Below are 21252 nucleotides of genomic sequence, written 5' to 3'. Positions count from 1 at the left end.
TTGAGAACTCTGCTGTCCTCTGAAAGGAACAAACTGTCTTGGGGTGGAAGGAGAGACGAGGAGCTCGAATCCCACCCCAGGGCTCAGGCATTTTTGTGTTTCCATGCCTTGGAGTCTTGTCTCTCCCAGCCTCTGAGTCAGGACACTTGGGAATTAAGAATTTGAGAGAAGATGGACAAAACTCAGGGCATTAAGGCACCAGTGGGTAGAGGGGACTTTAAGCCAACAGGGCTTTTTGTGCTGATCCTTACTGAGATGCACCTTTAGGGAAGGGTGTGCAGAGGGTTATGTTGAAAGAGAGGGCTCTGAGTGCATGCGTACAAGGGTTTGTATGATTCTGGGGAGATAGGGAAACTGAAAAGTCACAAACTAATATGTGGTGATGAGAGGATGCCAAACAAAGAAATGCTGACTCTAAAGAAATTAAGGATGATTTTTGGTCCTGATACCCAAGGACAGGACAAAAGTATGCAGCCTGCACTGGGTGGTGCCTGAGACATGTGTGCCCCTTAAAAAGCTCCCCAGTGCAGACTCGGGGAAAGGGTTTCTTCACTTGGACATTGGAAGGGGCTCTTTCTGTGTGACTGGTTTCCAGAAGCTTGGGGCATTGTGGCTCAGGCTGGGGCTGCCTTGCTGTTGGGAGCCCGGATGTGGGTTGGAGGAGGCTGGGCCCCATGAGGGAGTGTGTCAGCGGGGACAGGTCATGGGACTGAGCTGTCAGGTCTGAGGAAACAGAGCTGTCTTTGTCAAACTCAGAGGCCCTCCCTCCCTTTGGCAGAGAAGGGGCTGGACCCTGGGAGGTGCGTGCGTGCGTGCGTGTGTGTGCGTGTGTGTGTGTGTGTGTGGTGGTGAGCAGAGTCCGTGGTGAGAAGGGGCTCTGGGCTCCGAGGGGCTGGATATATAAGGAAAGGACAGGTTCTAGAGGCAATTCAGTGAGAGGAAGGTTAGTAAAACAGAATTTGAGGGAGGGGAGTTGTGAATTTGATTCTCCTTTGTTGGGAGGAGAATATTTCTGTAGTGTTGAGTTTGACGTGCTGTCCCATCTGGTCAGGAGCCTGTTCTTTTTGGTGTGTGGTTACCACACTGGGTTGTAGCTGGATTGGGGCAGGGATGAGCCATGGGGTGGGGGGTGAGGTCTAAGGTTCAGGAAGAGTTTACATGAGGACTTGGTTAGGCTAGAGGGGCTTACAGACCAGAATGGAGAAAAGCAGTCCCAACTTAATGTGGGTATGTTGGGGTTGGATCCTCTTTGACTGTCTTATATATCTAACTGGGGGGTGAGGGGAGGTGACGCTCTTTCTCTTGGGTGTCAGAGGAAGACGTGAGCTTACTTAGGCACTGGTCTCCATCTCCGCCTTCAGCTGGACCAAAATAAAAGATATTTTTAGATGCATAGCTAATTCTTAATAAAAAAAGAAAAAAGAAAGAAAAAAAATAAGTGGCCAAGGGGAGAGAATAAATGAAATAACGTGAATCCCCAGCCAGCATTCTGTAGAAAGTTCCTCCCTAGCTCAGCCTCGCTGTCTCCATGGGATTGGGGGAGCATATCACCTGGTCAGTTTGCCCTGCCCCCAGGATTCACCATAGTTCCCAGCTCTAACCACCTCTCTGCTCTGTTGTCTGCTGTTCTACCTGTTGGCAGCCTGTCTGACCCCGTTTACGATATTCCCTTCATTTCTCCAAAGCCCAACACAATATAACTATTTATTACAGACTTCTGCCAGTTCAAGGTATCCTGGTGGGGGATGTGGGTAGTATCATAGCACACAGTAGGAGACACGCTTGGGATAACACTGTTTCTGGAAATCTTTTGGGTGCTCCCTTGCCATAGAGAATTTCTCCCTGGTGTGGCTCCCATTAGGGTCAGGGTTCCTGCATGTGACCCCGTGCCTCTGTCTCCCAGCCCATTTCTCACCTTTCCAGGTCACTTACCCTCTTCCCAGAGCTGCCCTCAGAAACCCAGAATTCTTACTTTGTTATATACAGAAAAATCATTCTCCTCTTTTCTTAAAGAGCATCTCTGCAGACCCACGCCCTACCCCCCACCCAATCCAGAGAGTCCTATCAGAGTATTGGCTTAAACAGAGCAATAACCCCTAATTCAAATTTTGCTACACCTGTAGGTCACAATATCAACTGTAGTCTGTTTGTATTTTAGGCTACGGTTTGTTTTTAGGCAAGGAGTTCTATTCATTTTTTTGAATGGCTCATACTTGCACATGGCTTTAGAAGGAACAAACATGCAAAACACAGGAAAAAATTCGTTACGTGAAGATCCTTTAGCCTCTCAGTTCTTTTCTGCCCTGCTGTTAATAGCTCCAGAGCTATTTTGTGCAGATACTCCAGTATGAATGAATGTCTTAAATGGCCATATTGTATTCCTTCTTGCCAAGATAGTAGTTAAAATGGAGGCACCGGGCTTCAGTTAACCGCTCCCATTAGGAACATCGTTCTCTGTTGTCTGACCACTAATTCATAACCATACACCGTCAACATTGTTAATATCATGCATAGAAGTGATGGTTCTGCTGATTCTTCCTATGGTCACCTGTTTATGCTTTAGGGAAGGATGCTTATGGATTTATAAGCTCTAAACTTCAGTTTTAAGTCACTATGTATATAAACTTTTATCCTGTTACACCTCTGTGTCCTCTCCTGTGTTAACTGTTGTGAATCCTCTGCTCCTTTTGGATCCTCCAATGGTAAACTGGTTACCTGTCCACGCACAAGGTTGTGGAAGTTCAGGCTGTGCTGTTTCTAGAACTCTTTCCTTAGGGAATGAAAGTTGCTGGAGCTAAGGTGCGTCCTGTCAGGTTGGAAGTTGGAAAGCGAGGCAGGACAACAGGTCCGAGTGAAACTTCTGGCTACCTCAGAAGACTCAAACATTCTCTCCTCTGCCCTTTCAGCCTGCATCTCCTTCTTTTTTGGACATGATTTCCAGGGACGGGATATTGCCATCCACCCTCGAATGGGGGATAGAGGGTTTAGGGAGCTCATCAGGTAATGCCTGAGAGGAGGAGTGTTGCTCCTTGAATTCGAATGCATTAATGATCACAAGTCCAGTGTCTGCATCTGCGTGAAATCGTACTTTAGGTTTTACTTTTTGAAGATCATTTTTTGGAGTAGAAACATGATCAATATAGAAATGTTAAACTTAAAGTTACAAGGAAACGCTCTTTCTTTCAAATCACTGATAATCTCACCACTGGAAATCACCGCTGCTGACATTTTATTGTCTTCCAATCTTTTATAATGCCAAATATTTAAAAACAATGCTGTTGCCCACATTGTGTTGGAAGCATTTTCCCATCAGTAAATACTGCAGTACAGTTTTTAATGGCTTCTTATTTCTTAGTGTTGGACATTCAGATTGTTTCCAGACTTTTACTGTTAAAATATGTTATAAATATTCTTGTAATACTCATGAATTGGTCTCTGTTGAATTTCTTGGGACAAATTCCTAGAGACAGAATTGTCAGAGGGCTCCGATAAAGATATCAGATTCCCCTCAAGAGAGGTTCTACCAATTCCTGCTACTAAGTATATTTGAGTACCCATTGCCCCAAACTCTTCCTTGAACTTGTTTTTGACGTTTTCATATTTTATTTTTACCATGATCAGTAAAAAGAACCTGTGCTTTAGCCAGCTCTAGTTCCTTGATCTACTCAAGGCAAAGAGTGCTGCTTAATGAGCTATTCCAGCTTCAGTCCCCCTGCCCCACCCAACCCCCCAGATTGGGAGAGGACAGAGTTCTCCGTGGTGTTCATCCCCCTCCCCCAAGGGCCCTGAGTCCTGAGTGGTGTGAGTGGGTCGCTTGCTAAGCTCGTCGAACACAGCGGGCAGAGCAGGGCTCCCATGGCAAACAGTGATAAATACGCCTGTGTCAATCTGGCAATAAAATCAGGAGGGTTTAATTGATCTATGGCAACAGGAAGCTTACGTTTTAAAAATTAAATTATTTGCACTTGCATCTTATTTAGCATCCCTCGGATAAATGTCCTCGATGGGGGAATTGCTTAGGAGAAAATTTCTTAGGTGGGAGTTTGCTTGTTGCTTCCCTAGCTTTGGCCAGGGTGAAGAAAGTGAAAGACTGGAGACTTTGGGAAGCTCCAGTAAAGACATGGTGGCTCTGTGCCCCCCGCCCACACACAGGCAGTGAGGTGGACACTTGGGGGTGCACTGTAAGGGCTTCGAGGACAGGCGCACCACCATTTGTGTCTGTTTTGAACTGCTAGATGAAACTGGGCCTGGTAACTTGGTGCAAAACTGGGAAAATGGGCAAGGAATGAAAAGGAACCTAGGCTTTGTGGTTAGACACCCTGGCTTGAAATCCTTCTGTCACTCACCAGTTGTTTAACTGTCCTCAGGCTGACTGCAGAAATTCTGAGTGTGTGACTGTGTAAAGTGCCTACAAATTACCTGGCACGTAACAGGACTTCAAGAAGCATAGCTGTAGTTAGAGCTAAACATGTTGCTGGGGAGGCTGAAAGCCCAGGCTTGACCCTCCACAGGGGCCATTTCAATCTATGGTAGTCATTGGGGTTCCTTATGGACATTTGGGATTTTCTCTCCTTCCATGCGTGGTATGTTTGTACATCGCTGTATCTTTTGGTGTGACCAGCCAGCAGATACTTGAAAAGCCAGTGCACAGTTTGCCAATTACGCTTCTACCTGCTGTAATCATTGGGTTCTGACTGTAAATGAGCAAAACCCTTTGCTGATCCGTGTCGGACATCAGTTTTAAGAGAACTAAATCTGTTTATAAGAGTTTAGGGTATTTGTTAATGCAGCATAACCTAGCCTGTGCTAACCAATGTGCTTCAGTTCTCCAACTGTCTTTGACATTCCATAGGCTCAACCCAGTCGTCCTCTACATATTTTTCATCTTTGTCAGTTAGGAGCATACCTTTGTTCATAATACAGTGGGAATGCGTAAGAGAAAATTCTCCACCCAGACTTGGAACAGTTCAAAGGGCATGTTCTATGCAAGTTGGTACAGCCACTGTACCTCCACAGTGTGGAGGTCCCTTAAAAAGTTAAAAATTGAGCTACCCTATGATCCAGCAATTGCACTACTGGGTATTTACCCCAAAGATACAGACGTAGTGAAGGGCCATATGCACCCCAATGTTTATAGCAGCATTGTCCACAATAGCTAAATTGGGGAAGGAGCCGAGATGCCCTTCAACAGATGACTGGATTAAGAAGTTGTGGTCCATATATACAATGGAATATTACCCAGCCAGCAAAAAACGATTTCACAACATTTGCAGCAACATGGACAGGACTGGAGGAGATAATGCTAAGTAAAATAAGTCAAGCAGAGAAAGACAATTATCATATGGTTTCACTCATTTATGGAACATAAGAAATAGGAAGATCGGTAGGAGAAGAAAGGGAAGAATGAAGGGGAGGTAAACAAGGGGGAATGAAGCATGAGAGACTATGGACTCTGGGAAACAAACTGAGGACTTCAGAGGGGAGGAGGGTGGGGGATTGGGATAGGCCGGTGATGGGTATTAAGGAGGGCACATATTGCATGGAGCACTGGGTGTTATACGCAAGTAATGAATCATGGAACATTACATCAAAAACTAGGGATATACTGTATGGTGACTAACATAACATAATAAAAAATTATTATAAAAAAACCAAAACTTACCATATGATCCAGTAATTACGGTCCTAAATTTTTACCAAATAAAGTGAAAATTCACACACACACACACACACACACACACACACACACACACACAAACAAAAAAAACCCCCAAAAAACAAAGGGCATGTTCTGTTGACATGGGTCTTCATCAAATCATTTCTTTGCAGTCAGGGACCTTGTTCATATGTGTTTTTAAAACCCAAATGTAGTGGTCTTACTTGGACAGCATGTTGATGGTGGAGTGGGGGGTGGTAACAGAGCTCATGTCCCTAAACCTTCAGGGGTAGAGATGATGGTAGAAAAGATAGACTTTAGAAAGATAAACTGTTAGTGAATTTTCAAAACCGTTCTAGAGCATTGATAAATTCTAAGGGTCTTTGTATGTTGGAACGAGTGGTCTCTCTAACCTGGGCATTGTTGTGAAAAGCATCTTTTTTTGTCCTAAGAATATCACTGTCGATTCTCATGTCTCCAGCTCCCAACAGAACATACAACCGAAAGGTGAAGTGGAAACATGACTTGGCAGGTAATGTTTAAGGTCTCAGTAGCAAGACTTTGATTTCCTGTATTTAAAGTTGCTCAAGTAACCTCCATCACTGTAGCACCACCAAAAACTGCTTGAACGGGAGGGAGGGTGGGGAGGTCACTAAGGGAGCAGGTATCAGGGTATAAATGGCAGCACCCTCTTCCTCCAAGAACGTCCCTAACCCTCTGGTCAGGGAAAATAGGTTTTGAGCCATTGTGGGTAAGACTGGGCTGGGGGAAGTGGTGGGAGACTGGAGAGAGTTGTCTAAGGGACCGTAATGAGGTTCAGCTTTCTCATAGATGATGATGGTCCCTGTAACTTGCGGTGTGATTTAGAAAGTGCTTCCGTAAACAGTGTCTCCAGATTTCCTACTGTGTTTCTCTAGATTAAGAAATGTTTAGACTTTCTCATAATGCCTTTTATTTCCCTTGGCATCCATTTCACTCCCTCAGAATCTTGGGTTTAATTTCCCTTTTTTTATAAAGTTCTTCTTCCTGAGCTTTTTGAACTTGGGCCTCATGACTCCGCCTTCTCCCTCTGCCCTGCTGTCTATCCTGAGGACCTCACTGTGCCTGCGGATAGAGCCGCCTTCCACGTGTCAGGGTAGCAGCTGGAAGCAGGGGTGTTTTGGGGGAGGAGGTGAAGATTTGGCAAGCTTAACCCTTTCAGACTTTGTACCCTCCGGCCCTTTAAGTTCTCAGCCACAAAGTTGTGTCCTAATGATGGAGGCAGGGGCTTTATTAGCAGTTAGTGAATGAGGCCAGAGATGCGTTGCAGGGCATGGCATGGGACAGCCGCGGACAAAAAGAATCCTTCCCCATGCCAACTGTGCTTTGTTGAGGAAGACTTCTGAGTCCTGTCCCAGACAGGCTGTAGAATGACTTTTGAGCTTCACAATAAGGCAGCCTTGCAAATAAGCACTGAGAGGTGACTGGCTTCACTCTCCAAAGGAGTCTAGGGACAAGGTATCAAACAGGTGATATCAGTCATGTTTATTGTCTTAACCAGTATTATGGAGCTCCTACTACTTGCCAGAGCTGAGCAGAACACTTCAACTGTTATTCAGTCTTCCCAACCGCATTTACAGTGGGACTGTTACTACATACAGTTTACAGATGAAGAAACTGAGACCCAGATGGGAGAAGAAGTTTGCTCTAGACTACCCGGATGGTTCAATGAGAGAGAGCGGAGTAAATGGCCTTGGGGATTTGACTTCATCTTTATAGTTACTCCAAACTGCTTCTTAAGATATAACTTGTTGCTTTTGGTGTGTGAGAAGATGGGCAGCCTGTTCCAAGTCTATATTTCCTTGCGCAGGGAAAAGGTTTCTTTTTTCTTCGAAAATCCTGAGCAGCCTGCCGAAGCCACCATTGTGGGGTCACAGTGGATTCTGCAGCTCCGAATTGGAGACCCTGTTGGCTTCAGAGTTCTATCTGTTGCATTTCTCTTCTGTGTTGCCAAAACCCTGATTGGGAAATGTTGGGTTTGCAGGACCTCATTGTGAGACCTAGTCTGGCTTGGAGGTGGGAGGTTCCCAGGGAACTTACTCCCTTCTTTTCTTGACCCCTGAGCTGTGAGGTGTGGCTCAGATGAAGGCCACTGCCCTGGGAAGTGGCTTCACAATTGCTCTGGCTTAAACTGTCCTCTGTCCCAGTCTTGGGATGGGGACCCTGAGACCCATTACTGCACACATGAGTTTTGAGTCTGGAGAGAAGAGGGGTGTGTGCGTGTGTGTGTCCATCCGTCCATCCATCCGTCCCTACTTGTACATGTATTCACTTGCACATGTATTCTCTTGCATGCACACACCACCATCTGAAAAACCTCTTTCCTCTTGTCTTCTCAGGGACTGCAGTGTTGGTGATTTCAGCTGTTCCCTGCTCCTTTATGATGAAAGGGGAACGATTATGCTTTTTGCTGGGTGTCTGTGTTTAATTGCAGGGATATAATAACTACAAATTCTCCCTGGCCAACACTTTTCTAATAAAAGGTCTCTTCTCTCCCAGCTGCTTTCCCTTCCCCTTCACACCCCCACCCCCATCACTGCCACAGCACAAGGTCACTTAGGGTTTTAAATGAGGGAGAGAGACACATATGTTCAGGTTTCTAGAGTGTCTCTCTGTGTGTATCTCTCTCTCTCTCTCTCTGTCTCTCTCTCTCTCTAAAGACCCCTCCTCCTCCTCCTCCAGACCCATTATTACAGAGATCAGTTATGTGCCCCCCACCTTTGCACCACCTCCCCTAAGCTCCTCTCTGAGTTTATACAGAACCCGATTTTCAGTCTCCTGGGTGTCTGCTTTTTCTCTGGTTTTGAAGAAATAAGAGACGGGTAGAGCAAAGAAGACCAACAAAAGAGGTTTAAAAAAAAACCCCAAACCATTCTTGAGATAAAGCAAGACTTATTAAAAACAATTGGAGGGGAAAGCTGGAGAGGGGGTGTTAACCCCCACATGCCCCGTTTTCTGCAGCTGGAGAAGTGTTTTAAGAAAATGCACCATTGTTAAAACTTTTTTTTTTCGTTGATGGATTTATTTATAAGGTAGAGAAATATTTTCCCCATAATTGGGTAACTCTTAATAGTAGCAATTGCATATTTATCAGTGTGAGGGGCTGTTATTAATGTAACTGTCAGGCCCAAACACATTTCTGCATTAAATCCATTTAGTATGTGCATTATTCGGGCTCGAATGTCACCGGGACATCAAAGCCCCGTAGGCATGGAGAGCTCAGTGCCCTGCTGTGGCTGCCGAACAGGCCCTTGATCAATAAATGTAACATGTTAATGCAGAGCAAATAGAATAAAAGATTTCTTTGACAAGACATGAAAAATCACCTTGTGGCAGCTGGCATGTGATGCCGTTTCTGGGGAGACACTAGCAAAGTTGATCTGACAAGTAAAGAGGAGAGATGATGGTTGTAAGGTGCTTTTGTTTCAAACTTCTTTCTTGACCTGTCAGGTTTTGAAGGCGCCTCAATGGCTCTTTTTTGTCATGTGAAAATTGTAGTCTTAGGTAGTTATGAAGCAGTTATCTCTTCTCAAATTGTGAATGCTGCTGTTTAATTGATTCACTTAGCATTTGAAACTGTCACGCATTAATAATTGCGAAATCCTGTAGATACTGCTCTAGTGTGTCATGCTTAAATGTGTAGTTATCAGAAAATTAATATCCTTAATGAACCGGTGCTTTCAAACTAACATTGCATGAAATCTCTTTTGCCCTTTGATTTGCTGAAGCCACATCCGCCAGTTTGCAGAGAATCACCTCTCGACAGTTTGCTTTCTTGATGCCCGACAAATGCCAGCTTTGCTGTGGGTACATCGCATGCTCAATGACAATAAATATAGTAATTATACTGGAGTTAGTAATTAACATAATTGTAGTCAATTACGACAAATACAGTGCAGAGCTAAATAAATGAGAGGGGAGAAATTAGCAAGTTAATTGATTTATCTTTACTTGGCTTTCTATTACAACTGGCAGGGCTGTTTTTCTTGGGGTGGTGGGGGGGGGAGAGCAGGGGAAAAAGTCCCCTCAAGGATTGTTTACAAATAACTGATTTTGTTTTGAAGTTGCTTTGTCTTTTGACTTATTATGCGTCACCCCCCACTCTGCTTACAAGGAGGAAAAAGGAAAGAAAAAAATTTAAATGCCAAGGGAACATTTTTGTTAATTTAGCTATATCAAACCGAATGCAGCAGCTAAAGCGAGACAGGATTTAGCTTTCACTAAGGCTTGAGTTACAATTTTTTCTTCCCAGCTATTGCTCTGGGTAAAAAGTTCGTGTGTGCGCGCGTGCACGGGTGCGTTCTAAGTCTCCATCAGCGAGGTGGTGCTTTGCGGAATAGTGCATAAGGGGGTTATAGATGCATGTTAATTTGCTCAATTTTGTGCTGCTGGCTTGGCACAAGAATTGGGCATATTTTACTTGGTTCAGCCTCCACTTGGTCTTGTCACACCTCCTCCCCTTGGTACCCAAGGAAGAGCTGGTGGAAAGGAGTGGCCAGTGTTGGAGATGGCAGGGGAGGGGCTTCAGTGAGGAGCCCCTGCTTACTTTTCCTTCTTTGCCACACTCCAGCATTCCCTAGGGTCCTGGGCTGTCACACTCCTGAGGCTGCCTGGAAAGTTTTTGTTGGGGCCTCAGTGCCTATTTGTTTTCAGTTTATTCTGTGCTGCCTGGAGCCCTGGTTAATGGTGTTTATGGTGCGTCCCTGTTCTTTGTTCACCCCTTTCCATGTGACTGCCGTTCACGCCACTCGGGGAGTACGTGTGCATGTCTGGCGGCTTGGGGTTGCATCCCAGCCTGTGTTTCCTTACAACGTTCAGGAACAGGAGTTTTTTCTTTGCCTCCTGACACAGGAGGGGCCTAGTGACCAGAGCTCTTTCAGGGTTGGAGTGCTTAAGATCTTACTCGGGTATTACCCAAGGTTAAAATTCAGTGCTTTCCGGACATGACAATTCAAGTAGCCAGCATCATTTCTCAGGCTTCTCCATCCTCCCAGGTTATTCCCCTGAAAATTAAGCAGTTTAGCAACAAAAATTTGTTTCAAAGACTTTAATTTAGCCCTTCCTCCTGAAGACTCCACCGGCTCCGTTTCTAGCACCATGTGAAGGGAGGTAGAGGCAGCCGTTTTACTTCTACGTAGGTGGTGCATAGACTCTTGCAGGACCTCATGTGGAATTCAGTTTTTTGGAGGCCTTAAAATGCTGCCCGTGTCTGGGAACAACAGGATGTACTTGGACACTGCTTAGTGTGGTCATTCTTCATGTGTACTTTATTTGGAAATCAATTTCTGATATGAAATATTTATATACAAGGAATCACTTAAATTATTTAAAGTTTGCAGGCATAATGGCCTTTCTGATGAAGTCTCAAATTATTGTAGTAAAAATGTGTGGGTCTAAGGGGAAAAGACTTTCATTGTTGGCGGGGGCAAGACGGTCTCTGGAACTCTGGCCTGAATTTGATACGGGTCAGTGAGAAATCGGATGATTCCTACGTAGAGCTTTGTTTACCGAAGAAAAGGTGCGTTCTCTATATTGTCTGCCTCCAGTGAGGGCACTGTGCTGTGAGCTCCTGGGAGAGGCCGTGGGGGGAGAGACAGACGACGTGTGGAGAAAGGCACTTTTGCTGTTGACCACTGTCAGAATGTGACCTCTGTGGTAGTTTTGTCACTTTATACTCCACTCGGCTGCTGGTTTTTATGCTGTTTCGTCTCCTGAATGGCGCTCAGATGTGGAGCAGATGTGAGTGGGGAAGAACCTAGGATGATGGCAAAGGAAGACTCTCTTCATTTTTAATACTGTAAAATTAAAGTTGCCCCCGTCAGAGCTAGTTCCGTTTTGTTTCCATACTGCTTAAGAAATAACAGGACGGGGATCATTGAGATGTATTCTTCTCAAATAAAATGCTGTTTGCAGAGGGAGCACTTCTCCAAGACTCTTTTCTGTTTCACTGAGACCTACACCCATCTAGATATTTCAATATGTGTGTTCTGAGGTGCTTTATTTCTTAGAAATCCTAGTTTTTCTTTAACTTGGCAGCAGCCCTGTTGATTGAACCTATGAAAATGCACTGTGGGCTGGAGCAGAAAGTGAGAGGGGACGGAGTTAGTTAAGAGCTTTTGCTGTCCACTTTCCGAGGAACTGGATGAGTGGGCATTTGCTCACTTGCATGTCCGCGTGTGACGGGATACCTTGGAGTTGCCCGGTGGGGTGTTCTTTTCAAGGACTTATTTTTCAGAATGTATTCCCCGCCTCCTCTGAGTGCATCACTGTGGTAGCCCGATTCCTCAGGATCGACGCCTCCTAAGAACAGTGGGTGATTAGGACCCTGAGGATGAACCTAGGAGGGTGGGTGGAATGTCTTCAGTTGTGCTGACAGGTGAATTGTGGGTCTGTCTTGGTTGGTTCTTGTGAATTGCTCCCAGGTACCTAAGCCAGACTAACCTCACAGAATGCTAACCATCCTTCCAGTTGTAATTAGAACAAACCAATATCTTGAATTCTGTTCTTGGAGGCTGGGCTCTGCTGAGAAAACTCAGCCTGACCTGTGGTATAGAAAAATGGAGCCTGGCAATGACTCCCAAAGGTCTTTTGTCAAGTGTCTGCCTCTGGGAAGTACTGCATTTATACCAGACTGTGACATGAAGCCCCGGAAGAATGACTGTAGGGAATAAATTTAACCATAGAGTTGAAGGGTTTTCTCTTCTTTCTTTTTAGCTGGTGAGGGGAAGGCAGGTCTGGGGGTGACCTAAGTCTTGGAGGATGCCAGCAGGGTTACAAGGTCTTTTTCTTTCTAGCTGCCATGTTTAACTGGGTCCCTCCAGGTATGCACCTCTCCGTCAAGTGGTCTTCATGGTCTTTCAATGGCTCATACAGCCATGACCATAGATTACCATTCAGCTCAGTGGAGGTGGGGAGTGCTCAGAATAGCATGGTTCCCCCAAAGCTGTCAGGAGTTGTCCTTAAGGGCTAGAGACCTTGGATCATTGTTCTTCATAGGTCACTTCTGTTTGTTGTAGATATGCAAATACTGCGTGCATGCTGAGTTGCCCAGCACCTGGAACTTACAGATGTAATGTGTCCCCTTAAAAGCTCACATGCTCAATGTGAAGATAAAGTGAATCTGGGTTAAATTACTAGAACTATACAGGGCCGCTGTCAAATCTAACCAGAGGACTTTGAGAACTTACTAGTTCTCTCCTATTGGGGAGGATAGTTACTGTTTACTGTCTGGGAAGCTTCTTCTCTTTGAATCAGTGAGCAGCTGTGGGAACCACATATAGAGAGGAAAGGTGCAACAGGGACTTGATCCAGGTGAGCCGGGGCTGGCTCCCAGGAGGGTCTCCCTAGATTGCCACAGGGCAACACACCTCAATTTAGTGCCAGGGGGGTACTATTGATTCTCATGCTCAGAAAGGTTGCCCGAGGGAGGAGTTGGTCAAAGGAAATTTGAGGAAAAGATTGGGACTTGGGCCAAACCTTGAAGAGAGAGCAGAGTTTGCCACGCTGGGTCGATTTCTGGGAAGGGTAAATAAGCTTGCACAATGCCAGAGCTTTGGAACTTGGTTTGTCCTGAGTGGAGACGGTGAGACCCTGGTCTCTGTACCCTCAGGAGTTTGTGGGAGTCTAAGAGGAGAGGCATTGGAGAGGATGGCAAGCTCCCTCCCATTCATGCAGACATGAATCCCCTGTGCCAACCCCAGGGGTGGTTCTGCGACATGGAAGCTCAATGGGGAGGGAAAGGAGCCAGGCCAGAGTCTATGGTGGTGGCCAATCAAGTACGGACTTGGGTGGGGGGAGGTATGGATTCTCCCCCTCAACCTTCACCCTGGAGTGACAGGCATGTGGCGAAGACAAGCCAGTTCCAGCTGGTGGAGGGCAGCCCTTTCCCAGGCTAGGCAGGGCCTGAGTGTCGGCCCTGACACACATACGTGGCAATTATGCTGTTTGAAGGGTCACAGTTAATGCAGTTCTTCCATGACTCCTGCTATAAGCATGCTGTGCCACTTAGCACCCAGCAAGGCCCTGTGGGCTGGCCCCGGGCTCATTCAGAAGGGGAGGAACCAAAACTTGAAATCTCATCTTTGAGAAATTGCACTTCATAATGTCGTTCCATGCCACGGTGTTTCTGCAAGGCTGGCACTTAGGGGTGTATCCCCTCCCCACCTTGCGCCCTGTTGGTTCTGTGAATGCCTTGGGGCCTTTGCAGTAGCTCTGCCTTCCATTGGAATGTGAGCTTTTCCAGGATGGGATGACAGCTGCTTTCAGGAGAGCCCAGAGCAGACTTCCACATGTCATCGGTGCCCCTCTACTGGAAAATGCTATCTAATTTGGGAATTTCTCACTTGCTAAAATGGATGTTTAAAAACATGATGTTACTTTAAAAGAGATAGCAGTAATGCTAACGACTTCCCTGGATTATCTTAAGTCCTTATGGCAACGTAGGTGTTCCCGGTTTGAAGACCGGAATGAAAGTGTGTGGAGGGGAAGGGACTTTGCCAAGGGCATGCAGCTAGCTGGTCAGTGAGGAGCCAAGACCCCAATCTCAAAACCTACATGCTTAGCTCATATACTTTACTGAATTCCATTGTGTTTCCCCCAATCCTAATTCATAGCTGTCCCCTTCATCTGGTAAACTAGTGTAGGTTGGGTGGTAGAGAAGAGGAAATGGTCTTTCAGGCCCATGGAAAGGGAATAATCACCACCCCCCTCTTCCCACACGGCTGGTACTGTTTTGCTTTCTCCCCAAATTTAAATTTGCCCTCATCATTTTTCAGGGGAGATAAACACCATAGCCAGTGGAGTCTTTACATCAAACATTAGTGTTCCGGAAGTCTGTAGAAAGTTAGGTCGCATTAACTTATTTTCCTATTCCTTTAGGAAGATGAACAAGAAAAATACAAGAAACTCCCTCTCGGCCAAATAAGAGGCCTCTTGGGTGGGGTGGGGCCTCCACTACAGTTTTTGGACGCACCTCAGGTGTGTGTGGGTCCCATTGCTTTTGTGTATCGGGATGGCCCTTTAGGAGGCACGAGTCTTTTTTCCCCATCGGTTACAGGCAAAGAATATTGTCCACTTTGGAGGATGTCTCTGGGTTGCACAGGAGGTGGGTTATTAGAATGCACATGCTTTGTCATTTGCTGGGCACCACGTAACTGTAATTGTTTTTCCCAGTTTTATTGAGATGTAATTGACAGAGCACTAGTCCAAGGATTACAACATAACTTGATATATGTATAGGTTGCAAAATGATTATCCCAATAGGCTTAGTTAGCATCATATAAGGCGTTACAATCATTATATATATTTTCATCTTGTAATTGAGCAACCGAACTTGTGTTAATTTGAAGCTCAGTCATTTCTGGACACCAAAAAGCCAGAGGAGTTCTGGCTGATGTCTGATCTGGTGGAAAAGTAATGAGCTTATGAGACAGGATACCTGAGTGTTAGTCTTCAGTCCATCACAAATTATCTCTGAGATATTGAGCAAGTCATTTGATCTGTGTTGATTTCCAAATGGGGATAGTGGACTCATCTATCGGGGTTATACAGATCAAATGAAATACTAAACGTAGAAGAGTTTTGTTCCTGTAGGTGATGTGCCGAAAGAGCAGCTATTCCAGAAACAGTTGGCTTCATTTTTGATTCTTTTGGTTGTTTTTAAGCAGAATTAGCTTTAGGATTATTTAGCTTGGGGTCATGTGGTATTCGTTGCTTGTGATTTGTGTCCAAATCAAAAGGGAAATCATAATCCCGCAGTGTGTTTCCTTGCAAGGAGCATGTGACTGTGTTCTAAAACTATAAGTTTCTCCCCTCCAATTTTCTTGCCTTGACCACAAGTTGCCTTTTATGTAATTTATGATCTACCGTGAATTGAATGGTTCTGTTGTAACTAACAGGGTCTGTGTTAGCTTTTTTAAAAAAGGGCCTGTTAGAGCCTCTTCCCAGGAAGATAATTATAAAAATCCCATTTAAGCAGTGTGCAGGGAGGTAGAATGTGGAGATCTGAAATTGATTTACTACTAAAGATGTACTTGTGGAGTATTAAGTGAGATGATAGAGAAGCAAAGAAATAAACATGGGCTAGGTAATCTAGAGCAAGACTGCTCTGGATTTTATTAGGGAAGAAATTTCTCTTGTGGACTGTATGAAAGCACTTTCATCTGTTGCCCTTGTGAACTGTTGGTATCACGCTGAGTTGCCCACTGTTAGCCATCCCTTCCTCCCACATAGACCAAATAGTGGTAATGATGTAATACTAACAGTTCCGCAGTTACCCTGCTATCTCCTCGAACCCTTCCAACTCTGAGGATTTTATACCCTTTTTACAGATGAGGAAGCTGAGGCTCAGATTGAGAAGTACCATACCCAGTGTCACATAGTACATGCAAAAGCCAGGACTCACCTGGACCCCACTTATCATAGTGCTCCACTCCTCCCACGATACCCCACACTGTGCTTCAGAGAACCACACGTGGTCAGGAGGAAACTTGTCAGGTGGTTTAATTGAGTGGTTTTCAATGTTGTTTTTCTAGTGGCAGAATCCTTGTCCAACAGTCCTATATAGAAAAGCCATAATGGGATGAGTGTTTTAATATTTTCTGAAGTGAGTCACCAAAAGCAACAAAGCTGTTGAGATGATCACTGGGTTTGGCAGTGAGGTTGGAGACAAGTGCAGTTTTCTAGTGGTCCTAGTGTTGAGATTATTCTTGTATTTGGCTTGGTGCAATATCTGACGCTAACTCAGTTAAATAGTTGCAAATAGTTAAGTACCCCCCCCCCCCAATTTCATCTTGTAAATATCAGGATATTCTTTAGACAATTTTAAGAAGAAACTTTGAAATCTGCACACAAGGAATTAATTTGGCCATGCAAGGTAATAGGCCATTGCCCTCTAGTGTGTTGAAATTTGGTATCTAACATGTTTGAGAGTGCATACTGCACTTAAATTACAGTTTAAAAAAAATGGCTAAAGTAATTTCAATGTTATATTCAAATTTCTTCACTTGAAGAATCTCAGAAGCCCCTTGCAGTACCCTGGGGTTCTGTGGAATAGTTTGAGAAACACTGGTTTAATACTTTCTTTTAACAAAGGAAATTGAGACCTAGAAAGTGCAAATGGTAAGGTGGTGCTAGGGAACAGGAAATTGGACCAAAGAAATGTTTACTTTTTAAAATTAGTTTTTCAAGCGTTGCTTCTTTTTTCTGGTTATAACTTAATACATACTGGTTTTATACAAATTTTTAAAAACATAAAAAGTACACAGAAAGAAATAAAAAACCCATGATCTTCTTGCTGAACAATAAACCACTATACTACTTTTAAAACATTGGACTATGTAGAACTTCTTACAAAATTGGGTTCAGGCTGTATATACCGTCTTGCCTCCGCTTTTTTCCCCCCTCTTAATGTTCTATCATGTGATTCAGTTTTGTCGGGTAGTGTGGCCTTTCAGTGATTACATAATATTTGTTCCACGGATATACCATAATTGAGCCATTCTCTTATTGACATATTTAAATACTGGTTTCCACTTTTAGGTGTTAATAAGAAATGCTGTGATGAACATTTTTGCCTATAAATCGTGGCTTCACTGTTCTCACTGTTTCCTTAAGATAATTTCTCAAAGAGTGAAATTTACTGAATTAAAAGTCACTGAAACAGTGTCTTCTCCTGACGTCCCCATCTGACCCTTCTTCCATCTCCCACAGGAAGGTCTAGGCTGTGGAGTTTTCTCCTTCCCTGTAGGTGGTTGGATGGCACTTTGGATGGGGGCTCGATGGGAAGAATCTTTTGGAGTCTCTTGAGCTAAGCCTGTCTGGTGCTTCTCCACTGGCTGAATTCGGCTCTACTACCGATGAACTTCAGATCTGCTCAACATTTGTGGGGAGGGGAAAGGTGCACTTCACTCAGGCCTGGCCTCCCTGCGATGGCCACTGCTGGGACACAGAGCTGCGGAGGTTCCCTCGGGGCAGGCCTTTGCCAGAGGGGGTGTTGGGCGGGGTCCCAGAGGTTGCAATGCTTGTGAAAGAGGTAAGGAGAGGAACCCAAACCATTTTCAGCTTTTTCTTTGCAGATCCAACCTTTTAAGCATACCTACATTTACCTGCAATGGCAATCGTTTTGCATTTTAATGACAAATCAAGTACGCTAACTTGCATTTGAAACGAAAGTGCCTTAAATGTCTCTGGCTGTCAGAATGAGATGTTAGGAACTTGATGAAAAGCGAACAAAGAAGACAAAGTATGAAGCCTGGATACAGTGCAAAATGAAATAAAACCTTGTATGGCCTGTCAGGGGTGTCAGTTGATATTCATATCTAAAGCACATTATAGCATTACTTTGCAGCTCCTAGCTTACTCATCTGTCTTTTTTAATTCATCACATTCGAGCCCACATCTTTTAAGTCTCGTGTGTCAACAATGGAAGAAATCTGTTAATTGACAAATGAGTGTCACAAATGTGAATTGGTGCATTTACATCAGCGGCAGGTGTAGTCTCTTTTGTTTTTTGTTGGATCTATTATTGGCATAAGCCAGTGTAAGACATCTGTCTTTGTCGGAATGAGAAATGACAGGCCTTCTTGGCTGTCATTGTCTTAGTGCGTGCTCATTCTGTGAGATACTGTATAAAGATAAAATGTCAGTTAAAAGAATATGAAAAACTATCTAGAGGAAGTCCTTAAATTACTCAGAGAGGGGATCCGGGAATTGGGGCTGGAATTGAAATCCGAGTGTTTCAGTTTGTATCTATCACACCTATTTAAAAATAATATTTCCTGAGTAACAGGATGAGGTTATCAAGCATTTAGGAAAATGTTATGTTGTGCTGGTATAATTAGCTTTATAAGCTGGGGAGAAAAAAATCTACCTTTGCAAGATATGAATTTATTTATTATAAGGTCATCTCTCAGACAAGCACAGAATTGTCTCAATAAAAACACTCCAGGTAGGATTCTGGGTGTTGATTTGCATGTGTTTTGAAATATTGAAATTGTTCCTCTCCAATTTCTTTTTCGGTTATATTCCTATCTGAGACTGATGAGGAACATAATGAAATAAAAAGCAGCAGTTGTGGAGTGATGAGACAATTAGTGGGGAGAAAACTGTTAGTATCACTGAGCTCCTGGTGGGTTTAGAGATGCAGGCGAGTCTGGACACCTGAGGCTGTGCTGTTAACTCCAGTTACTGCTGGTAAGAGAGAAGGGGAGTCTCGGGTGAGGAGGCAGAAGGTCTGATGGCGGAGGAATGCCCTGCTCCCTCGTTGGCTTTGGCATGAGCTCAGGCAGCCTGGACATTAAGGGCTGATATGGACAGGGTGATCTCATCAGAGAATGTCCTGGGTGTTGGAGGGCGGATTCTTGAAGCGTGCTTCCCAAACCTGAATATGTCCACAAATCCTTTGGGGGTCTTGCTAAAATGCAGTGTCTGATTTAGTAGGTCTGGATTTGGGCCTGAGCCTCTGCATTTCTCACGAATTCCCAGGTAATGCTGACCTGTGCAGACCCATCTTGGGTATCAAGGCGTTCGAGTCCTCTTCCCACAGACCCTCTGATGGGTTCCTGTAAGACAGTGTGAGGTTATGAGAAGAGGGAAGTCTTTGGAAGCGCTGGGGTAGAGGGATTTCTACACCAAAAAGTTATTTTTTTCCCTGTACAAATGTTTCTAGCCCCTTCAGAGGAGGCTTGGGCTCATCGATCTCCCCCCTCCCCCCAGCTCTAAGTGGCTAGGAGACAGATTTGTCTCCTAGTCCAAGGTACCCTGCCTTCCCTGAAGGGGTTGGCATTGTGTGATGTATGCGGATGAACTGCACGTGTGCTCATTGTGTGGTTGAGGAAGGGCATGTTCTGAATCTTACATGTGTGTTTGTTTTTGTGTAACTTAGTGGTGCATTTGGGGATAGGCACATAGCAAGCCTAGCATGCACTACCTGTGTGATATATAAACACACGTTAGCTGTATATGTTTAGGGATAGGCATGTCCCAAACTATGGGTGAGGGTGTGTGTGTGGGGGGGGGTGCTAAGTGGAGCGCTAGGGCTCCTTAGCTGATACTCACTTGAATATTCAGATCAATGGGATATATGTGGAGTGGGGGGACTGCATGAGAATTTACTGTTGGGGCCCAGACGTAGTCCTTTGGTGTCATTAGTCATCGGTAAACATATTTGCCTCCAAGGTTCCTCCTGGCTCACTGCTGTAGAAGCTGACTGTAGTGTTTCTTTTCTGTTGGAATAGACCCCTGGCAAAGTGACAATACTGTTGGGTTCTGGGGAAGTCCTCAAATTATAATTGGAGGATCAAGGAAGGGCAAAATATGTGGAGCCTCAAGGCCAGAGACTCACGTTTTTCTCATTTCAGCTAGAATCATGACTGAGGACACAAAGCCCCTCTTCTCTTTTCATGTAAACTAATTATGAACTAATGAGTGATTAGGACGATGAAAGTGGTCTTTTTCTGAGGGAACTCAAATAAGCTGATGGTTCTTTTTCCCGACTTTTCTCTCCTTCCTCTAGGCCCCGTCCTCCTTCCTTTCAAATTCTATGTCTTGCAGACCTTTTCCTGGCTGACCCTTAACTGATCTGTTCTGGAGGAAATTTTAATTTTGTTTTTCAAATTGAAACAAGGCTTACCTGAAAGGGCGTGAGGCAAGCCAGGGAGAAAGGAAGGGAAGCAGCCGATCTGAAAAAGGCACATACGTACGTTTGCACCGTAAACCCCTTTCACTATAAACTAGAATGTTTTTGTCACACTGAGAGAGGCCCATTTTGCTTTCTGGAGGTGCATTAGTAAAAAGGGAGCTGCTGGAGTGCAGAGTATATGTGTGTGTCCTCGCACATGTCTGCCTTCTAAAAATGGGCAAGGCATGCACCTCTATCTCGTGTTTATCCATACACATGTCTGTGTGTGCAGACATAGGCCAGATCCACACAGACATCCTTTTGTGCACATACTAGGGGACTACATACATAAGACCATTTTACGTGCCTGCTCGTGGGTTTTCACTGCTGGCTGTCAAGGAATCTGAAACAGACAAAAATTTACTGGGTAGTATTTAGAAACATGTCGGTGGTAACGACTGTAGCTCTGATTCCAATTAACACCCACTAAATTTAGGCTAATGTGGTGCATTTGTAGACCTGTTGAATGTGCTCGGCATCACGTTGCAAAAATCTAAAGTGGCCGTGGTTTAAGAAGACATTTTATGCTGACCGCTGCTTTCATGTCTCTTCCCCTCCCTTGTCAATCTGGCACATGGTGGTGAGCTCCCCTGTGAACTGTACAGTCTTCAGAATTTTTCTAAGTTTTGATTTTTTTTTTTAAATAAAATGACCTTTCAATTGCAGAGAGCACCGTTAAAGTTTTAGCGTCCAACCTTGCTTAATGAAATACTACTTGGGAGTTCATAATTCATTTTTCACACCCCACTCAGCCCCTTTTCTGGCTATTTGGGTGAAAACAGCTGGAGAAGTGCTGCATTTTATGATTAAGGCACTAAAAGATTAGCCGTAGGCACTGCCCATCTATAGGGCTACAGAATTCAGGCTGCTGACAGCAGAT

At 44.5% G+C, this 21252-nt stretch overlaps 1 protein-coding gene across 5 annotated transcripts in view; it reads left to right on the top strand.

Moving 5' to 3' along the window:
- LRMDA (leucine rich melanocyte differentiation associated) overlaps positions 1-21252 on the top strand; it is a 1014087-nt gene that overhangs the window by 7302 nt on the left and 985533 nt on the right. The gene's annotated exons all lie outside the window — the stretch shown is intronic.

Source organism: Ursus americanus, chromosome 6, assembly GCF_024610735.1.
Source record: "Ursus americanus isolate L20-20 chromosome 6, mUrsAme1.1.p, whole genome shotgun sequence".
In the NCBI taxonomy this organism is placed as follows: domain Eukaryota; kingdom Metazoa; phylum Chordata; class Mammalia; order Carnivora; family Ursidae; genus Ursus; species Ursus americanus.
This window is presented reverse-complemented; position numbering and strand designations above follow the sequence as displayed.